The following is a 17,204-nucleotide window of genomic DNA, read 5'->3' on the forward strand; positions in this document are numbered from 1 at the left end:
AGTCTTTTCGTCTTGCGAGTTTTTCGTCTTGCGAAGCACGGTTTCTCATAGGAATGCACTAAAAATCAATTAATGCGTTCCTATGGAAACCGAACCGCCTTCAGACCAGGTCTGGGGACAGTCTGTCCCCCGACCTCTTCTGAAGGCTGGCGGGGGCGAAAGTCTTTGCTTCCCCCCCGCCTGCCTTCCCGGGACAGTCCCGGGGGCTTTTAAAATGCTGGCGGGCGGCAGCGAAGCCTTCGCTGCCGCCCGCCAGCATTTTAAGATCGCCCAGGGACAGCGAAGGACTTTTCCAGGACCTCTTCCCAAGGCGGGCGGGGGGCAAAAGTCTTTGCTCCCCCCGCCTGCCTTCAAAAGCCGTCCGGGATAGCGGGAAGCGCTTCCCTGCTATCCCGGACCGCTTTTAAAATGCTGGCGGTGGGGAGCAAAGCATTTTGCCCCCGCCGGCCTTGCTGGACCTCTTCGGAAGTCCGGAGGGGGGGAAAAGGCTTTGCTCCCCACCGCCAGCATTTAAAAAAGGTCCCCGAGATTTCCCTATGGGCTTTCGTCTTGCGATGCAAGCCCATAGGGAAAATCGTCTAGCGAAGCGTCGCAAAAACCGAAAAACCCTTTCGTCTTGCGGGTTTTTCGTCTTGCGAGGCATTCGTCTTGCGGGGCACCACTGTACAGTCTGGCAAGTATCTGTTAAACTGAGCACACTATCAATACGCGCAAGAGATTCAGGAACTAAGTACTGACCATCTCCAAGGAATGGCCAGGCTACCCAGAAAAGGCAATCAGATAAGACATTATCAGGTATCCTGGCAGACAGGAGAGAAGCAACACGCTCAAATTTCTGCTGGGGACCACCTCTTTCTGTGATGTATGTATATATGTTTTGGAGGGTGGTCTTGAGCTACAACTGGGACGCGGGTGGCGCTGTGGGTTAAACCACAGAGCCTAGGACTTGCCGATCAGAAGGTCGGCGGTTCAAATCCCCACGACGGGGTGAGCTCCCGTTGCTCGGTCCCAACTCCTGCCAACCTAGCAGTTCGAAAGCACGTCAAGGTGCAATTGGATAAATAGATACCGCTCTGGTGGGAAGGTAAACGGCATTTCCGTGCGCTGCTCTGGTTTGCCAGAAGCGGCTTAGTCATGCTGGCCACATGACCCGGAAGCTGTACGCTGGCTCCCTTGGCCAGTAAAGCGAGATGAGCACCGCAACCCCAGAGTCGGTCACGACTGGACCTAATGGTCAGGGGTCCCGTCACCTTTACCTTGAGCTACAGGGGAGGCAGTTTCAAAAGTCTATATAAGAGCTTGCACACCAATGTTCTGGGTTCCTCTCCTCCCTCCTTGCAGGGTGTGTGTGTGTGTCTTTGTGTGTGAGCACCCTGTTGCAACAGTTTAATAAAGATCAGGCTTGCTAGCTCCTTTGCTTCTCAATATTCTCTGGTCGGCCCCAATTATTTTCTCCTGCCCACAGAGAACCTACATAAGGACTCTAGTATACGGGCTCTTGGGTACCCCATGAGGGAAAATGAGCAGTTTTTTCTTATAACAATCAACTCTCAGCCGAGCCTACCTGGCAGAGTTGTTGTGAAAATAAGACGGCGAGGAGAAACACGTAAGCCATCTTGGAGGAACAGCGGATAGAAATGGAATAACATATATAAAGACGGCCTTCTCTTTCTGCTTGCAGGATTATGGAAAGGGGTTTCTAAATTTCTGGGGAGATAGGGTTAAGCCTTGGGATTGAATACACATTCCTTTCCCTCCCACTTCAGCCACTCTGAAGTGCAGGTCCATCTGTCTTGGACGAGTCTTGCTCTGAGTGTCAGGAAGTACCCCGCAAGACGGCCGAATTCTCTTTGGAATCGGAAAACGCCACGCCATTCCTCACAGAGTCTCTACATGCGCTTTGCATTTGTATCCTTCCCCGTGGCTACCAATAGCTATGCTGCTGTTGGAGGCGCCATGCCTATTATAAATGCGATTGCTGGAGGTCACAGACGGGGAAATTGGGCTGTTGCCCCCAGGTCCTGCTTGAAGGCTTCCTATGAATATCTGGCTGGCTGCTTTGTATACATTGGTACCTCTGGTTGCGAATGGGATCCGTTCCACAGGCCCATTCACAACATGAAAGGAACGCAACCCGCAGTGGCGTACCTGCACACGTGCTGGTTGCGATTTGCCGCTTCTGCGCATGACGTCATTTTGAGCGTTTGTGCATGCATGAGTGGTGAAACCCAGAAGTAACTCCTTCCGGGTCACCGCGGGATGCAACCTGAAAAAACGTAACATGAAGCGGACGTAACAAGAGGTATGACTGTACAGTCACACCTCGGGTTGAATGTGCTTCGAGTTGCGCTCCGCGGCAACCTGGAAGTAACAGGATGCGTTATTTCCAGGTTTCACCGCTCGCGCATGCGCTGACACTTAAAATGACATCACGCACATGCGCGGAAGCGTCAAAACGCAACCTGCGGACACGCGCTGTCACGGCTTACATTGCGTTCAGGATGCGAACGGGGCTTCGGAACGGATCCTGAGGTACCACTGTACTGTTAATCTGGTGAAAGAATCTAAAAAAGCACCAGATAACTATACAGTGGTACCTCGGGTTACAGACGCTTCAGGTTACATACGCTTCAAGTTACAGACTCCGCTAACCCAGAAATAATACCTCAGGCTAAGAACTTTGCTTCACGATGAGAACAGAAATCGTGCTCCGGCGGCACGGCGGCAGCAGGAGGCCCCATTAGCTAAAGTGGTGCTTCAGGTTAAGAACGGACCTCCAGAACGAATCAAGTTCTTAACCCGAGGTACCACACCCTCGCCTGGCACCTAAAACGCCAGCTTGGAGAGGGCATTCCACAAACAGGCCACCATTGCTGAAGAGATATTCTCTCTAGCAATCAACTGCTCCTCACATCACTGACAGGGAAACTTGGGAGAAGGGTCTCCAGGGAGGATGTCCAGGTCCAAATTCAGAACATCAGAAAAGTACGGCTGGATTGAGCCATCAAGTTGCCTGCGTTGTTCTCACACAGGAGTAGGCAACCTAAGGCCCGTGGGCCAGATCTCCTTCTAAATCTGGCCCACAGACGGTCCCGGAATCAGTGTCTTTTGACATGAGTAGAATGTGTCCTTTTATTTAAAATGCATCCCTGGGTTACCTGTGGGGCCTGCCTGGTGTTTTTACATGAGTAGAATGTGTGTTTTTAATTAAAATGCATATCTAGGTTATTTGTGGGGCCTGCCTGGTGTTTTTACATGAGTAGTGTGTGTGCTTTTATTTAAAATGCATCTCTGGGTTATCTGTGGCGCATAGGAATTTGCTCATTATTTTTTTCAAAATACAGTCATACCTCATGTTACGGCGATTCAGGTTGTGGGCTTTTCATGTTGCGAATGGGCCTCTGGAACGGATCCCGTTCGCAACCAGAGGTACCACTGTACAGTCATACCTCAGTTATGTCCGCTTTATGTTACGTTATTTTAAGTTACGTCCCGCGACGACCTGGAAGTACCAGAAAGGGTTACTTCTGGGTTTTGCTGCTCGTGCATGCGCAGACGCACAAAATGACATCATGCACATGCACAGAATCGGCGAATCGCAACCCGCGCATGCACAGACGAGCCACTGTGTTGCGAACGGGCCTCCGGAACGGATCCCGTTCGCAACCAGAGGTACCACTATATAGTCCGGCCCCCCAGAGGTTCTGAGGGACAGTGGACCGGCCCACGGATGAAAAAGGTTGCTGACCCCCTGTTCTCACGGCATCTGCCTGTCTTGAGAGACAATGGAGTGCGCCTCCAGGGGTGAAGTCCAACTGCTGCATTAGTAGCACCCAAGAGACCTGCCTAGGGTGCAAGCCTGGGCAGGGAGGTCCTGGGCTGCCCAGACCCCAGACAACAAGAGACCTTTCTCTTGGACATGGTCGGCCAATTGGTGTTAAAAGAGGATAGAACTTTCTTTACGTATGCCACAATAGCAGCAAGAATACTTATCGCAAAGTCCTGGAAAACACAAGAAATACCCACCCGGGAAGAATGGCAGATGAAGGTGATGGACTACATGGAACTGGCTGAGATGACTGGCAGAATCCGAGACCAAGGAGAAGAGTCGGTGGAAGAAGAGTGGAGGAAATTTTAAGTTTATTTACAGAAATATTGTAAAATTAAGGAATGTTAAGAAAGATGTTGGAATAAAACGATGTGGTTTTAGCAGAAAAGATGTAAAGGATTAAGAAAAAATGAATTGATGGAAGAAGAGAAATTAAATTACAGTATATTAAGATGGAAAGGGTTTGCTGAAATATCTAACTGAACTAGAATACAAAAATGGGAGGTGTGAGGAGGTCAAGGAAGTAAGTGAATGAAAGCAAGTAAAGGGTTTTTATGTACTGTTTTCCTTTATTTATTGTTTATATTGTTTTTGTATTGTTTTTTACTATATTGTCTGTTTTTTACTTATATTTGTTCTGCATTTGTTTTTTCTTGTTTTTCTGTAACCTTTTTTAAAAAAATCTTTATATATATATATATATAAATAAAGACCCCCTCTCTCAGCCTCACTGACAGCGTCCAAAGGAAAGCAGAGCAATGCATTTGTCACCAGCTTGGCTGCAGGAGTCGTTGGAAGGAGGTGGACAAGACGCCATCCAACCATCTTAGGGACTCCATTCCAGATTTGTGCAGGCTTTACTCCTTAGTTTTTTTTTCTCCTGAAGAAATCCTGCAAGGGAGTGGGTGTTTAGGATCAGAATTTCCCTTCTCTGCATCCCAGAAGACAGCAAACAGATACAGGAGGGATCTGAGCTGGGTGGATAAAAATCAATGATTTTTTTTTATTTAAATCGGATTTTTAAAATAAAATACTTTTGGAGGAAAAATCTTTCTAAAGATAGTTTTTTATTTAAGCAAAGCAAGAGCACCCAGACTTGCAAAAACATTGCTGGGGTGGGAAACACACATTCACAAAAAAATGGAGGGTGTTTGGAGACATTTATCATAAACCCAAGGGTGGGAAATGTCTGTGTGTATACCTGTGTTGGAAGAATAATGATAATTTCTATTTGGGTTACATTATAGTCCAAAGGCTATCCATCAGGAAATAAGGATTTGTTTTAAGTTTTTCATGTGTGCTAAAACAGTTTTAAGTTTTTGTTGTGGTTTTTTAAAAAAAGTTTAACCACATCCGTTAACAAACATGGATACATATGCTACAATGTTATCACTTTAGTTAAATAAATTGTTTAAATTGTGATTAAGGAAATGATTATGTTTTCTCCTTCCAGTAAAGTACAGCAGAAAAGTTGTCCAAATATAAACAGTTAACTTATTAAACCTCACAATAATTTCATAATTATCGGTCTATGTATTTCTAATAGTGTAACCAAAGTGGTAATTTGGTAATATAACTGTAAAAACTATTCTGAAAATTTATTATTCCAAAAATGAAACCTTCCTCTGGTTGTAAATATTAAGATTATACCAGCAAGAATGAGTCTTTCTGTAAAAAAATAAATAAAATGATTTAAACCAAGTCTTACTGACTAGTGATTTAAATCAAATCCACCCTGGATCTGAGTGTCACACAACTCTTCCTAGTGGTGTTTCTCAGCTGTTGGTATTCAAAGGCATACCTCCTCCAATAGTGGCGGCAGAAAGTAGCCTTCCCTTCCATGAATTTGTCCAATCTGCCTTTAACGCCATCACTGTGGCAGGGAGTTCCACAGTCTAACAAGGCATGGCCAAAGCCCTTTCTTTTATTTGTCCTAAATCTTCCAGCATTCAGCTTCATTGGACGTCCTCGACTATTATAAGACAGGGAGAAAATGTCTTCATTCCTCTGCTAAAAATGGTTTTCAGCTTGTTTTAACCTCTGTGCTGGGTTTTGGTCTTATTTCTGTTTGTATTATTCACAACTGCTTTTTTTCAGTTTCGGTTTCTTCTTGTACTTACAGAGGTTTCTAACCTCCTACGCTGCGTGCACATAAATACGTCCCCTTCCCACAACACCCAAAACCAGTTTTTTCCACGAAAGAATACAAGGGCTCCCTCGAGTGTTATATCTCTATAATCCTTCCAGGCCTTAAGATTTACATCGGCCAAGTACTGTTGCACAAATAGCATATTTATAGAGGTACGGACAAGGCAGGGGCAGATAAGCACCTATTAATCACTACTTAAAGCTCCATCAAAGACAGCTTAAGAAGAGTCAATAGCTATTTAATCAGCATTTCCCTTAGACAAAATGGAATGTGTTTCCTAACCCCCCTTTTGAAAAGCATTCCTGAGCAGTGCAGTGGGAAAGGCTTTGCTGAGAGACAGGAAAGGATGTGAGAGCCAAAGGGCATTTATCTGTTGCAAGGAGAAGGTTGCTCATGCGCTTTCTGCCAAGGTGCCCTAACGTGCCAGAAATAAGTCTAAATTCAGCATGCAATATAAATTATGCAAAGCACTAAAAATAATGCTCCTTCGACATGCTTGGAGATTTTATTTTCTTTAAAGTTGTTCCCAATTCTACACCAGCAATGGACTTGGAAAGGCTGGAAGAATTTGATGCCAGCTCCGAAAGTTTGGCATCTAATCATTTTAATATAATCATCAGTTGGCAGAGCATGGGACGCTTAACCTCAGGGTTGGTTGTGGGTTCAAGTCCCATGCTGGGCAAAAGATTCCTGCATTGCAATGGGTTAGACTAGATGACTCGCATGGTCCCTTTCCAATTCTAGGATTCTGTAAGCACAGAAATTGCTTTCGGAAAAACAAAGAATTTTAATTTTACCTTCTGAAAATGTCAGGCAATGCTTAATAACCAAAGAAAATAAAAACAAAAGCAATATATAATTTAACTGCAAGTACTTGGCAAACATTTCTAATGATTTCTATGCCACTTTGCACACATTTTACCGTATTTACGCGAATCTGATGCGCCATCGAATCTAATGCGCACCTCAATTTTCAAAATCAAAATTTTTTTTTGCTGGTGAATGTAAATGCACAATCAAATCTAATGCGCACCCAGATTTTTGTGACGTAATTTGGCCAAAAAAAGGTGCACATTACATTTGAGTGAATACATTACTTACCAAGCAAAACTAAATCATGTTAACTTAACCAAACTATCTTTTGACTTCCCAGGTCATGTCACAACTTTTTAGCACACCTCGTTTTTGGAAATTGGAAAATTCAACACGTCCTAACCTCCTATCTTTCTCCATCGTTCCACACCTTCCTAAGGTACTGATTCAATAGCACAGCACACATTTCCTCTTTCGCTCTCATGACTACGGCGCTTTATGTTCGCAGTGTCGCACTTTGGCTCCCCACGGTTTCCACATGCACAATTGTGAAAATTGCCTTGCTGACCATTTCTGTTTTGACCAGGGCTCTCTGCTTCCAAAAGCTGCCAGCGAAATGCCCCAGAGGAAAAAAGGGAGGCGAGAAACCACGCAACCCACCTTGCCCCCAAATTTTGTGCCGTTCAGCGATACACTACCCCTGAGCATGGAATTTCCACTTCGGCTTTCAAGGAGGAGACAAGATTTCAGTCTTGCCTGTTCCCATTTTGTGAAGACATGCCTTCGGACATCTCCTAGTTATGCGCCTGAAAATGCCTTGAGAACACAAGGAAGGAAAAGCAGCAGAAAGAGTTGAGAGTGGGACAGCAAATCCCTTTCAAGTCTCTGGTTACAACCCCTTTTTTATTTTTATTATATTTTTTGAGGCTGCCTGGAGGCCGAAAAGTTGACCAGACAAGAGGATGCTCTCCTAATATTTGGCAGATCACTTTCACAGGCAGACAAAACCATCCGAGAGAGATAGATGGATAGATAGATAGATAGTGTGTGTGTGTGTGTGTTAAAAAATGAGAAAAATTCCAAGATTATAAAATACAGAACAAATCACAATCAAATTAATTCTCCAAAAATGCTTGGCGAAAGAAATTTTCAGCAGGCGACAAACAACCAGAATGGAAGGTGCCTGTCTGATTTTAATAGGGACACCACATAATAATAATAATAATAATAATAATAATAATAATAATAATAATAATATTTTTATATCCCGCCCATCTGGTTGGGTTTCTCCAGCCACTCTGGATGGCTCCCAACAGAATATTAAAAACACGATAAAACATCAAACATTAAAAACTTCCCTAGACAGGGCTGCCTTCAGATGTCTTCTAAAAGTCAGATAGTTGTTTATTTCCTTGACATCTGAAGGGCGCCACTACCGAGAAGGCCCTCTGTCTGGTTCCCTGTAACCTCACTTCTCGCAATGAGGGAACCGTCAGAAGGCCCTCAGAGCTGGACCTCAAGTTACTATGCTAAAAGCCTCACGTCACAAAGAAATTATACAAAAGTGAATTAACTGTGGAACAACCAGGAAGTCTTCTTCAGGTGATCAGACAGGTGTATATGAAACAGGATGGACCTTGTTACAAACAACATGGCAGTGAGACAGTGTGGCATAGAGTGTCAGACTGGGACCTGGGTTCAAATACCCACTTGGCCACGAGGCTCAACATGTGACTTGGCTTTAGTTGCTGCCTCTCAGCCTAACCTACCTCACATGGTCGTTGTGGGGATTAAATGAGGAGAGGGAGAACCATGTGTGCCCCTTGGAGAGGGGAAAAGTAGAATATAAATGCAATAAATATAAAAGAAACACCGTGGTGCATCTGCAGCAGCCTAGCAAGACACTTTCCTCTGCTCCAGCTGCAACGAAACATGTCTCTCCCCTATCGGTCTCTACAGTCACAGCAGGCGCTGCAACTCCCCAACGGCTGGACTTCCCCCCCGAAGGCACGCTCTTCCACTGTCTCTCCCGACAGACGGATGCCGAAAAACCAAATACAGTGGTACCTTGGTTTTTGAACAGCTTAGTTCACGAACAACTTGGAACCCGAACACTGCAAAACTGGAAGTAGGTGTTCCGGTTTTTGAACTTTTTTGGGGGAAGCCGAAAATGCTCCGTTTTGAGTCCCCCTGTGTTTCCTGTTGCGCTGCTAATTTGAGTCCGTCCCCCCACCCCCATTGTAATTCAAGCCTTCTTTTTCTGATTGCAGTGTTCTGAGGTGATATTTGGAGCTTATATTTGGTGCTTTCGTTTTTGCTATTTATTTTGCGTTTTTTGTTTTGAGGCTTTTTCAGTTAATTTATTTTTGTTACTGTGTGGATCCGTTCAGCTACTGATTGATTGATTGATTGATTGATGGCGGAAATGCATAAAAGCCCCCCACCCACCCAAACAATGACTATCATCAGTGCCAGTAAGAATTTTTAAAATTTTTATCCTCTACAATACTGTTTTATTTATTTTACAGTACAGTACCTTGATTATTGCTTTCATTTTATGGATCAATTGTCTCATTAGATAGTAAAATTCATGTTAAGTTGCCGTTTTAGGGGTTGTTTTTAAAAGTCTGGAATGGATTAATCCATTTTGCATTACTTTTTCAAAGCATGGCTTGGTTCTGGAACGCTTTGGTTCGGAACAGATTAAGTATGAGAACCAACGTACCACTGTAAAATAAAATGCAGTAATTTTTCAAGCACAAGGGGAACTCCAGACCTATGCCATCTGGCCAGCGGAGTTGAAGAACCCTAGGTGTCCAGAAAACAAGGAGATCTGTTTTGGTGTGTGTGGATACGGTACTGACTCTGGAGGGGAAATGAAGAGTAGCCAAACATCAGAATCTGCCAGCGGCCTCTTTAAACAACCTGATGTCTGCCAAGGTCTCTTGGAAGGCTCTGCACAGCTGCTTAAGGAAAACTGTTTCCTTCCCAGACAGGTTGACTGTTCCCTAGAGGAGACCCACCCATCTACAGGCTGCAGCGACTCTGACAGGAGCCACTGTGGCACGTTTGTGGGAATGTGCTTCTTCCGTCGCCGTATGCACCGAAAGATGCTTTCCAGTATTTCTGCAAGGTTTCAGCTAGTCGTCCTTATCTAGCAGAAACCAATTCACCTCTTCCACCTAGAAGTCTGTGAGCCCAGGAAACTGGAGGGAGGGGGAAAGGAGATCCCCCCCAAGGACGTTCTCCCTCAATTTTCCCAATTAAGGGGGGGGGATAGGAAAATTTGGGTGAGCACTGGCAGGGGCGGAATGGCTATGTTTACCTTCTTTGAATGAATGAAATTCTTTTTGATGCCTTACTTTATTTTAATAAACCCGGCCAGATGGGCGGGGTATGAATAATAAATTATTATTATTATTATTATTATTATTATTATTATTATTATTATTATGGCAAGGCTTTACTGAAATGTAGTATGAAGATTCAACCGCCAACGTCTTTTGTGCTTTATAGATACACTTGCAGATTTGGAAGGGAATCTTTTGCCCAGGGCGGGAATCGAACCCATGTCCTTGAGATTAAGAGCCTCTTGGTTTACAGACTGAACTATCCTGGGTTTTCCTTTTGTACTTTTCCTTTTGTGCTTTTATGTTGTGAACTGCCCAGTGATCTTTGGACGGAGGGGGTAAACAAATTAAATTAATGATGATTATGATATTGATGAAAGCAGCAATGTTTCTGAATACCAGTTGCATTAACCACTGTGCTGCAGCCCTTTGTGTAGCTCACATAAAGGCTGCACCCCTACATCTCACTGAACCCCTACACTGGCTTCATGTCCCCTTATCCTTAATTCTAATTCTAATTCTAATAATAATAAATTTTATTTATACCCCGTCCTCCCCGGCCAGAGCCGGGCTCAAGGCGGCTAACACCAGTAAAATTACAATAAAAACTTAATAGGAAAAAAAAATTAAAATACAGGTTAAAATGCAATTTAAAATGCAACCCCATTTTAAAAGTAGTAGCCCATAGATCAAAACCATAAGGGGAGGGAAACATAAGGGTCAGACTGAGTCCAAACCAAAGGCCAGGCAGAACAGCTCTGTCTTGCAGGCCCTGCGGAAAGATGTCAAGTCCCGCCGGGCCCTAGTCTCTTGTGACAGAGCGTTCCACCAAGTTGGGGCCAGTACTGAAAAGGCCCTGGCCCTAGTTGAGACCAATCTAACCACCTTGCGACTTGGGACCTCCAAAATGTTGTCATTTGTGGACCTTAAGGTCCTCCGCGGGGCATACCAGGAGAGGTGGTCCCATAGGTACGTGGGTTCTAGGCCTCGTCCTCAGTTTCTCTCTCTATCCTTACATCCCAAGAGCCACTCTTCCTATAAAGCTTTTGGCACAGCCCCTTAGTCCTCACTAGGGACGTCATGTTGGAGAATTCAAACAGAAATGGAAACAGGGGTGCAATCTGCCATAGCCGGCATACCTGTCCCATGTCCAGAGCAGAAATCCACCTGGCCAATACGATCAGGATTTGCTGTTGTCCCAGTTGCTTTCAGTCAGCAAACAGTCACGTTCGCCTCCCACCTGCTTTTGCAAATGAATGGGGTGGAATAACGTAACTTATCCGAATTACGCACTTTTGCCACAGCAAACAAAATGAGACAAAAAGTGTTGTTTATGGAAGAAGGCGAACTGCAGCAGAATGGAAACAGTGCTGCATGCGACGAGTACCGAGCAGAATGAAAAATGCTCCACCTCTGCATTACAGAAACGAAGCCTTGGTACGTGTAAATGAACAGGATACATATCTTTCCCATTCACCCTTCTCTCCTTCACCCCCCTTCCCTTTAGGCTCCCCAAAGCAGGGTCTTCAATTGTAGGCTCTCTAGGGCAGGGACCTGCCTTTTAAACAATCTTGCACCAAAACAACTTTTCTATCAAAAGAAGGGAATCCTCTCTCTCTCAAAAACAAAATTAGCTCATCGCTCAAAACAATGCAGGACGTGGGTGGCGCTGTGGTCTAAACCACTGAGCCTCTTGGGCTTGCCGATCAGAAGGTCGGCGGTTCGAATCCCCGTGATGGGGTGAGCTCCTGTTGCTCGGTCCCTGCTCCTGCCAACCTAGCAGTTCGAAAGCACGTCAAAGTGCAAGTAGATAAATAGGTACCGCTCCAGCGGGAAGGTAAACGGCGTTTCCGTGCGCTGCTCTGGTTTCGCCAGAAGCAGCTTAGTCATGCTGGCCATATACCCGGAAGCTGTACGCCGGTTTCATCGGCCAATAAAGTGAGATGAGCGCCGCACCTCCAGAGTTGTTTGTGACTGGACTTAACTGTCAGGGGTCCTTTACCTTTACCAAAATAAAGCATCATACTGTTGACTCATGCTCAGCTTGTGGTCCACCAAGACCCCTAGATCCTTTTCACATGTACTACCAGCAAGCCAGGTGTCGCCCATCTTATATTTGTGCAGCTGCTTCTTCCTGCCTAAGTGCAGATCCTGACATTTGTCCCCGTTGGAAATTCATTTTGTTAGCTGGGGAAAGACTCCTGCTGCAATCCTGTAAAGCCTTGCCAGCCAGTGGAGTGTGGACCATAATTAGCTAAACGGCTCAGCATCAAGCATCTCCCCATAATCAATTTATTTTTATTTATTTCGTAACACTGATTGACTGCTTGATTGCAAAAAACAAAACAAAACCTCAAAGCAGTTTGCGAAAGAAGATAAAACAAATAAAACCACTAATAAGAACTGGCAACAATACATTTAAGACTTTTGACACGTTGAAATAACAGTAAACTAAAAACAGATTAAAACTCGCAACAACTTTCTAAATTCCCCGAGAGGCTTGCGCACACAAAAATGTTTGTAGCAGCAGCCGAGAAAAGTACAGTGGAGGCGCCCACCTTGGTATCAACAGGCAGGGAGTTCCAAAGTTATGACACACGAAAAAGACTTAATTCATGCGAATGCAAAATGGCACGCACCCCTCCCAGGTGTTTTGGAGTGCAAATGGCTATGCTACTGGGAGCTGTAGTACAAAATATTTGGGTGCTGCCACGTTGAGGAAGATAGTCTGGAGAATGAGAGACCTGCAAGAGCCAATCTGAGAGGGTGGGCTAGATGGGTATTTGTTTCTCAAGGGGTCTTGCCATGCCCTCTGGGGTTCCCTTCCACATTTGGGTGCTGGGCATGCAGAGACACCTGCATGTCGCTCAGGTCCCCTGCTGGGGGGCAGACACCACCTGCCCGCCCTCACCTGGCTGGCAAATTGTGCCGCCGCCTTCTACTTCATTGGCACTAGCTGAGAGCAGCTTAGGCTCCAAGCAGCGAGTGTGGGAGTCCTTTTTCTAAATTTGTGGTTTTATAAATGATCTTTTAATTGACTCTCGCATCTTTCCCATTTTGACGTTTCTTCGTTTTGCAAAACCACAGCTGCGCGTCGCCCGTGCCAGGAAGCAAAACAAACGGAGGGAGCCACTGCCGTTGTTTTTGCAATCTTAACGGTCCCCCCCATCCAGATCGAAAGGTACAGCCCCTGGGCTTAAGATATCCCCAAAGTGCGCTGGACGAGACAAATCGCAATTCACACAGGCGCTTGGAGGTTCACGCTGCACCCATTTCCACCAATTCCTCCTGAATTCAACAAAAAAACAACAACAGAAAAACAGAAGGACACCTTAGGCAGAGACCACTGGTCTGCCTGACCTCTCTGACTGGCAGAAAAAGACGTTTCCTCGTCTTTAACTGGAGATATTTGTTGTTAATTGCATTTGCATCTGACGTTTTCCTGCCAAGGAGTTCATGGTGGCAAACATGCTTTTATCCCTACTCATTTAATCCCTACAACAGGCCTGCGAGGTAGGCCAAGCTGAGAGGCAGCGACTTCAGCATTTCAAAATTTGCCAGGTGCATTTTGCACCCGGGACGCGGGTGGCGCTGTGGGTTAAACCACAGAGCCTAGGGCTTGCCAATCAGAAGGTCGGCGGTTCGAACCCCTGCGACGGGGTGAGCTCCCGTTGCTTGGTCCCTGCTACTGCCAACCTAGCAGTTTGAAAGCACGTCAAAGTGCAAGTAGATAAATAGATACCACTCTGGAAGGTAAACGGCGTTTCCGTGCGCTGCTCTGGTTCGCCAGAAGCGGCTTAGTCATGCTGGCCACATGACCCAGAAGCTGTGCGCCGGCTCCCTCGGCCAATAAAGCGAGATGAGCGCCGCAACCCCAGAGTGGGTCACGGCTGGACCTAATGGTCAGGAGACCCTTTACCTTTATCTTATCGGCCACCTGTGACTAAGTGAAGATGCCCGGGTGCTAGGAATGGTGCCTGATATCTCCACCATCTGGAGGTACGTGCCCGGGCGTCCTTGAACCGTGACTGTTTTCACACACTAACAACACACCCTGTAGAATTTCCATCATATTTTATCTGCGCAATCAAAACGAATTCCAGGAACCAAAAACTTGCGTTGAAATGTACGACTTTTGAGCTGCCCGGCACCAAAGTGGCAACAAGGCGTTCTGTTTGGGCAACTATAACCCTGGTTTAAGGAGCCATTTGGCGCCTAAGCTTATATATCTGAATTTCTAACAAGGAGTGAACGGCTCCCAAGGTCACCCAGTGAGTTTCGTGACCAAGTGGGGATTCGAACCCTGGCCTCCCAGGACCTAGTCTGACACTCTAACCACTACCCCACACTGCCTCTCAAAGTCAGAGAGGAGGCGGTATTGACAAAGATTGAACATTCTGCAGGAAACTCAGGGTTCTGCCAGGAGGACAGCATAACCGAACCAGGACCTGGGTTCAAATCCTGACGCAGTCACAAAGCTCTATGGGTAACCACTGCCTATCATCCTTAACTCCCCCACAGGATTGAATGAGGAAAAGGAGAACCATGCCAGATAAAAAAGCAATAAAATGAATATAAAAAATCAAGCTAGGCTTCAGATCCCTCCCTAGCCTTGAGTTCTTTCGCTCCCTTTGCTTCTCCTTTTTTCCCCCCTTTCCAAAATCTGCAACGCGGGAGCTAGGGATGACCTCCATCACAGGGCTGTCATGAGATCGAATCCGGGCATGGCCAAAACTACGTATATCGCCACGGTACTTTCAGCAGGCAGCCGTTAAAAAACAAACAAAACACGTCCCTTGTAACTGAAGCAGATCTCTCTGGCTCCTCCTGTCCAGTGGCCCGTCTATTCTGACTGGCAGCTGTCCATCACCAAGGAAGATCTCCTGCCCCCATTTCTTGGGATGCCTCCGCCAGGGATTCAGCGGGGATTTCTGCATGCAGAGAGAGCATGGATGCCGGAGAAGAGCCACCACTAAAGCAGGGCTTTCGGAGGTAATGCGGTGGGGATGCCAGGCAAAACGCAGCTCTTCCTTAGGCGAGGCCGGGTTTCCTCTCCGCTGGGAAGCCCCGGAATTAAAAGACAGGGAAATCCCACACCCGAATACCCCCCATGTCCTATTTCCTTGCTGTAGAAAAGGGGGAGATCTCTGCTGCGGGCTGTCTCTCCCGGTGCAAAAGAAAGGGGTTCCCTTGCTCCGGCAGAGGATGCCAGCTCTACAGGGTGGGGCTGAAAAGGGGGGGAGGGGGGAGAGGAATTGGAGAGAGGGAAAGAGAGGATATTTGCAGGGAGGAAGAGGAGGAGGGAAAACCCCCACCGCAGACTCTGGAATGGGAAAGCCCCTGCGCCTCCCTTCCCTCCATCGTCGGGGGGGGGGGGGCGAGGATGCAGCAGAGCGGGCGGGGTGGGGGAACACTCTTGCAATGCAGACAGGCATGCATGCAAGCTAGGAAGAGACTGCAGCCCAGCCGGGGGGAGTGCCCTCTTGAAGGAGCTTTCCAACGCAACCCTGATTTTTAAAAATGCATATATATATAATGTGCATTTAAAAAAAATCAGGGTTGCGTTGGAAAGCTCCTTCAAGAGGGCACTCCCAGCAGCCCTCTTGAACGCACATTATAAATCAATGCACATTTATACATGTGCATTAATTTATATTTGCTCCGAGCAACTCGTGCAAGGGCTGACGGGCATCACTGGCCACGCGACACGCCCGGCGAATCCCCGGGTCACGGAGGAGGAAGCCGGAGGGCGCGCGCCAGCCCTCTGCCCTGGCTGCTCCTTCCAAAAGGGAAGCCCCCACCTCCCCAGAGCTGGCAACCGAATGCGTTGTAAGCGATGCAAACTCGGATCCCCTTCCGAGCAAAAGCCACGCATAGGGAAGGCTCCCTCTCTCTCAAACCGTATGCAAAACCACCGCACATGGCTTTCATTTTAAAAGCAAAGGGCCAGAGGACGGGTGTTTGTTTCTTTTTAAAATGCAATGTGCCCCCCAGCTCCAGAGGAGGGGGTGTGAAGAGAGAGAGACCCTCGCTCAGTTGGCAAAACGGGACGCGGCCCCCCCAAACCCACAAGCTTTGCCTGCCTTTCTCAAAGTCCAGCAATTTGCAGGCACGAAGCAGCTGGGCTGTGTGTGTGTGTGTGTTTGGCTTATTTCTTTCCCTCCACCTCCACCCCGGCTGCCCATCTCCTCCCAGTCCATTGCAACTGGATCTCTCCTTCCCTGCCCCCCCCCAGTGGCACACTTGATGCATTTATGAAGACGGGAGGGAGAGAGGAAGAGGCTCGCTCGCTTCCCCGCGCGGCAGTTTCAGGAAAGCCGTTTTTCGTCTCTCTCTCTCTCTCTCTCTCTCTCTCTCTCTCTCTTTTTTGCAACGCGATGCAAAGACAGGAAGAGGACCGGGGAGGGGCGGAGGGGCTTTTCCTCTCTCTCTCTTTTGCAAGGTCTGCTCCGATCCCGCTCTTTCCCTCCCCTCCTCCCAGGAAACACCCCCCTCCTCTGCCCCCCACCCCCGGCCCGATCGCTTCCCTTTTGCACCCGCGCCGAGGACCGGGAGAGTGGATGCTGGTCTGTCTTTCCGTAGATAAGAGAATATACATTTTTGCAAAAAAAAGGAGAGGGGGGGTTACTCACGTTCTGTGCATCCGAGGCCCCTGCAGCCTCCCCCCGCCGGCTGGAGCACATCCGTGCCTTCCTGATTTGCTTGCCTTCCTCCCCCCCCCCCCCTGGGCCGCTTCTTCCTCGCCTCTTATTTTAAAGCTCCAGAATCGACACCCTTTGAGGAAAGGGAGGGGGGAGGGAAGGAGGCGAGGAGAGAATTGGAAAGCAAGCTTTGAAGAAGAAGAAGAAAAATACTGGCTGGCAGGGTCTCCACTGCGCACGCGTCCCCCAGCCCCAGCGATTGACTTCCTAAAGCAACTGCTGTTTTGCACTTCCTCGCGTCAAGAGCGAACCAACCAGCCCCCTTCCCGCTCCTCTCTCTCTCTCTCTCTCTTTCTCTCTCTCTCTCTCTCTCTCTCTCTCTCTCCACCTCCCTCTTCCCGGGACCGGGCAGTAGGGGTTGC

General features: G+C 47.1%; 1 protein-coding gene across 1 annotated transcript in view; it reads right to left on the reverse strand.

The window, feature by feature from the left end:
* RGS19 (regulator of G protein signaling 19) overlaps positions 1-16,998 on the reverse strand; it is a 62,642-nt gene extending 45,644 nt beyond the window's left edge. Inside the window, exon 1 of the mRNA XM_081917337.1 lies at positions 16,774-16,998. The gene's annotated coding sequence lies outside the window, so the exon portion shown is untranslated. The remainder of the gene's footprint in view (positions 1-16,773) is intronic.
* Between the last annotated feature and the right edge of the window lie 206 nt (positions 16,999-17,204).

This window comes from Podarcis melisellensis (assembly GCF_964234715.1).
Source record: "Podarcis melisellensis genome assembly, chromosome: 6".
NCBI classification, from domain to species: domain Eukaryota; kingdom Metazoa; phylum Chordata; class Lepidosauria; order Squamata; family Lacertidae; genus Podarcis; species Podarcis melisellensis.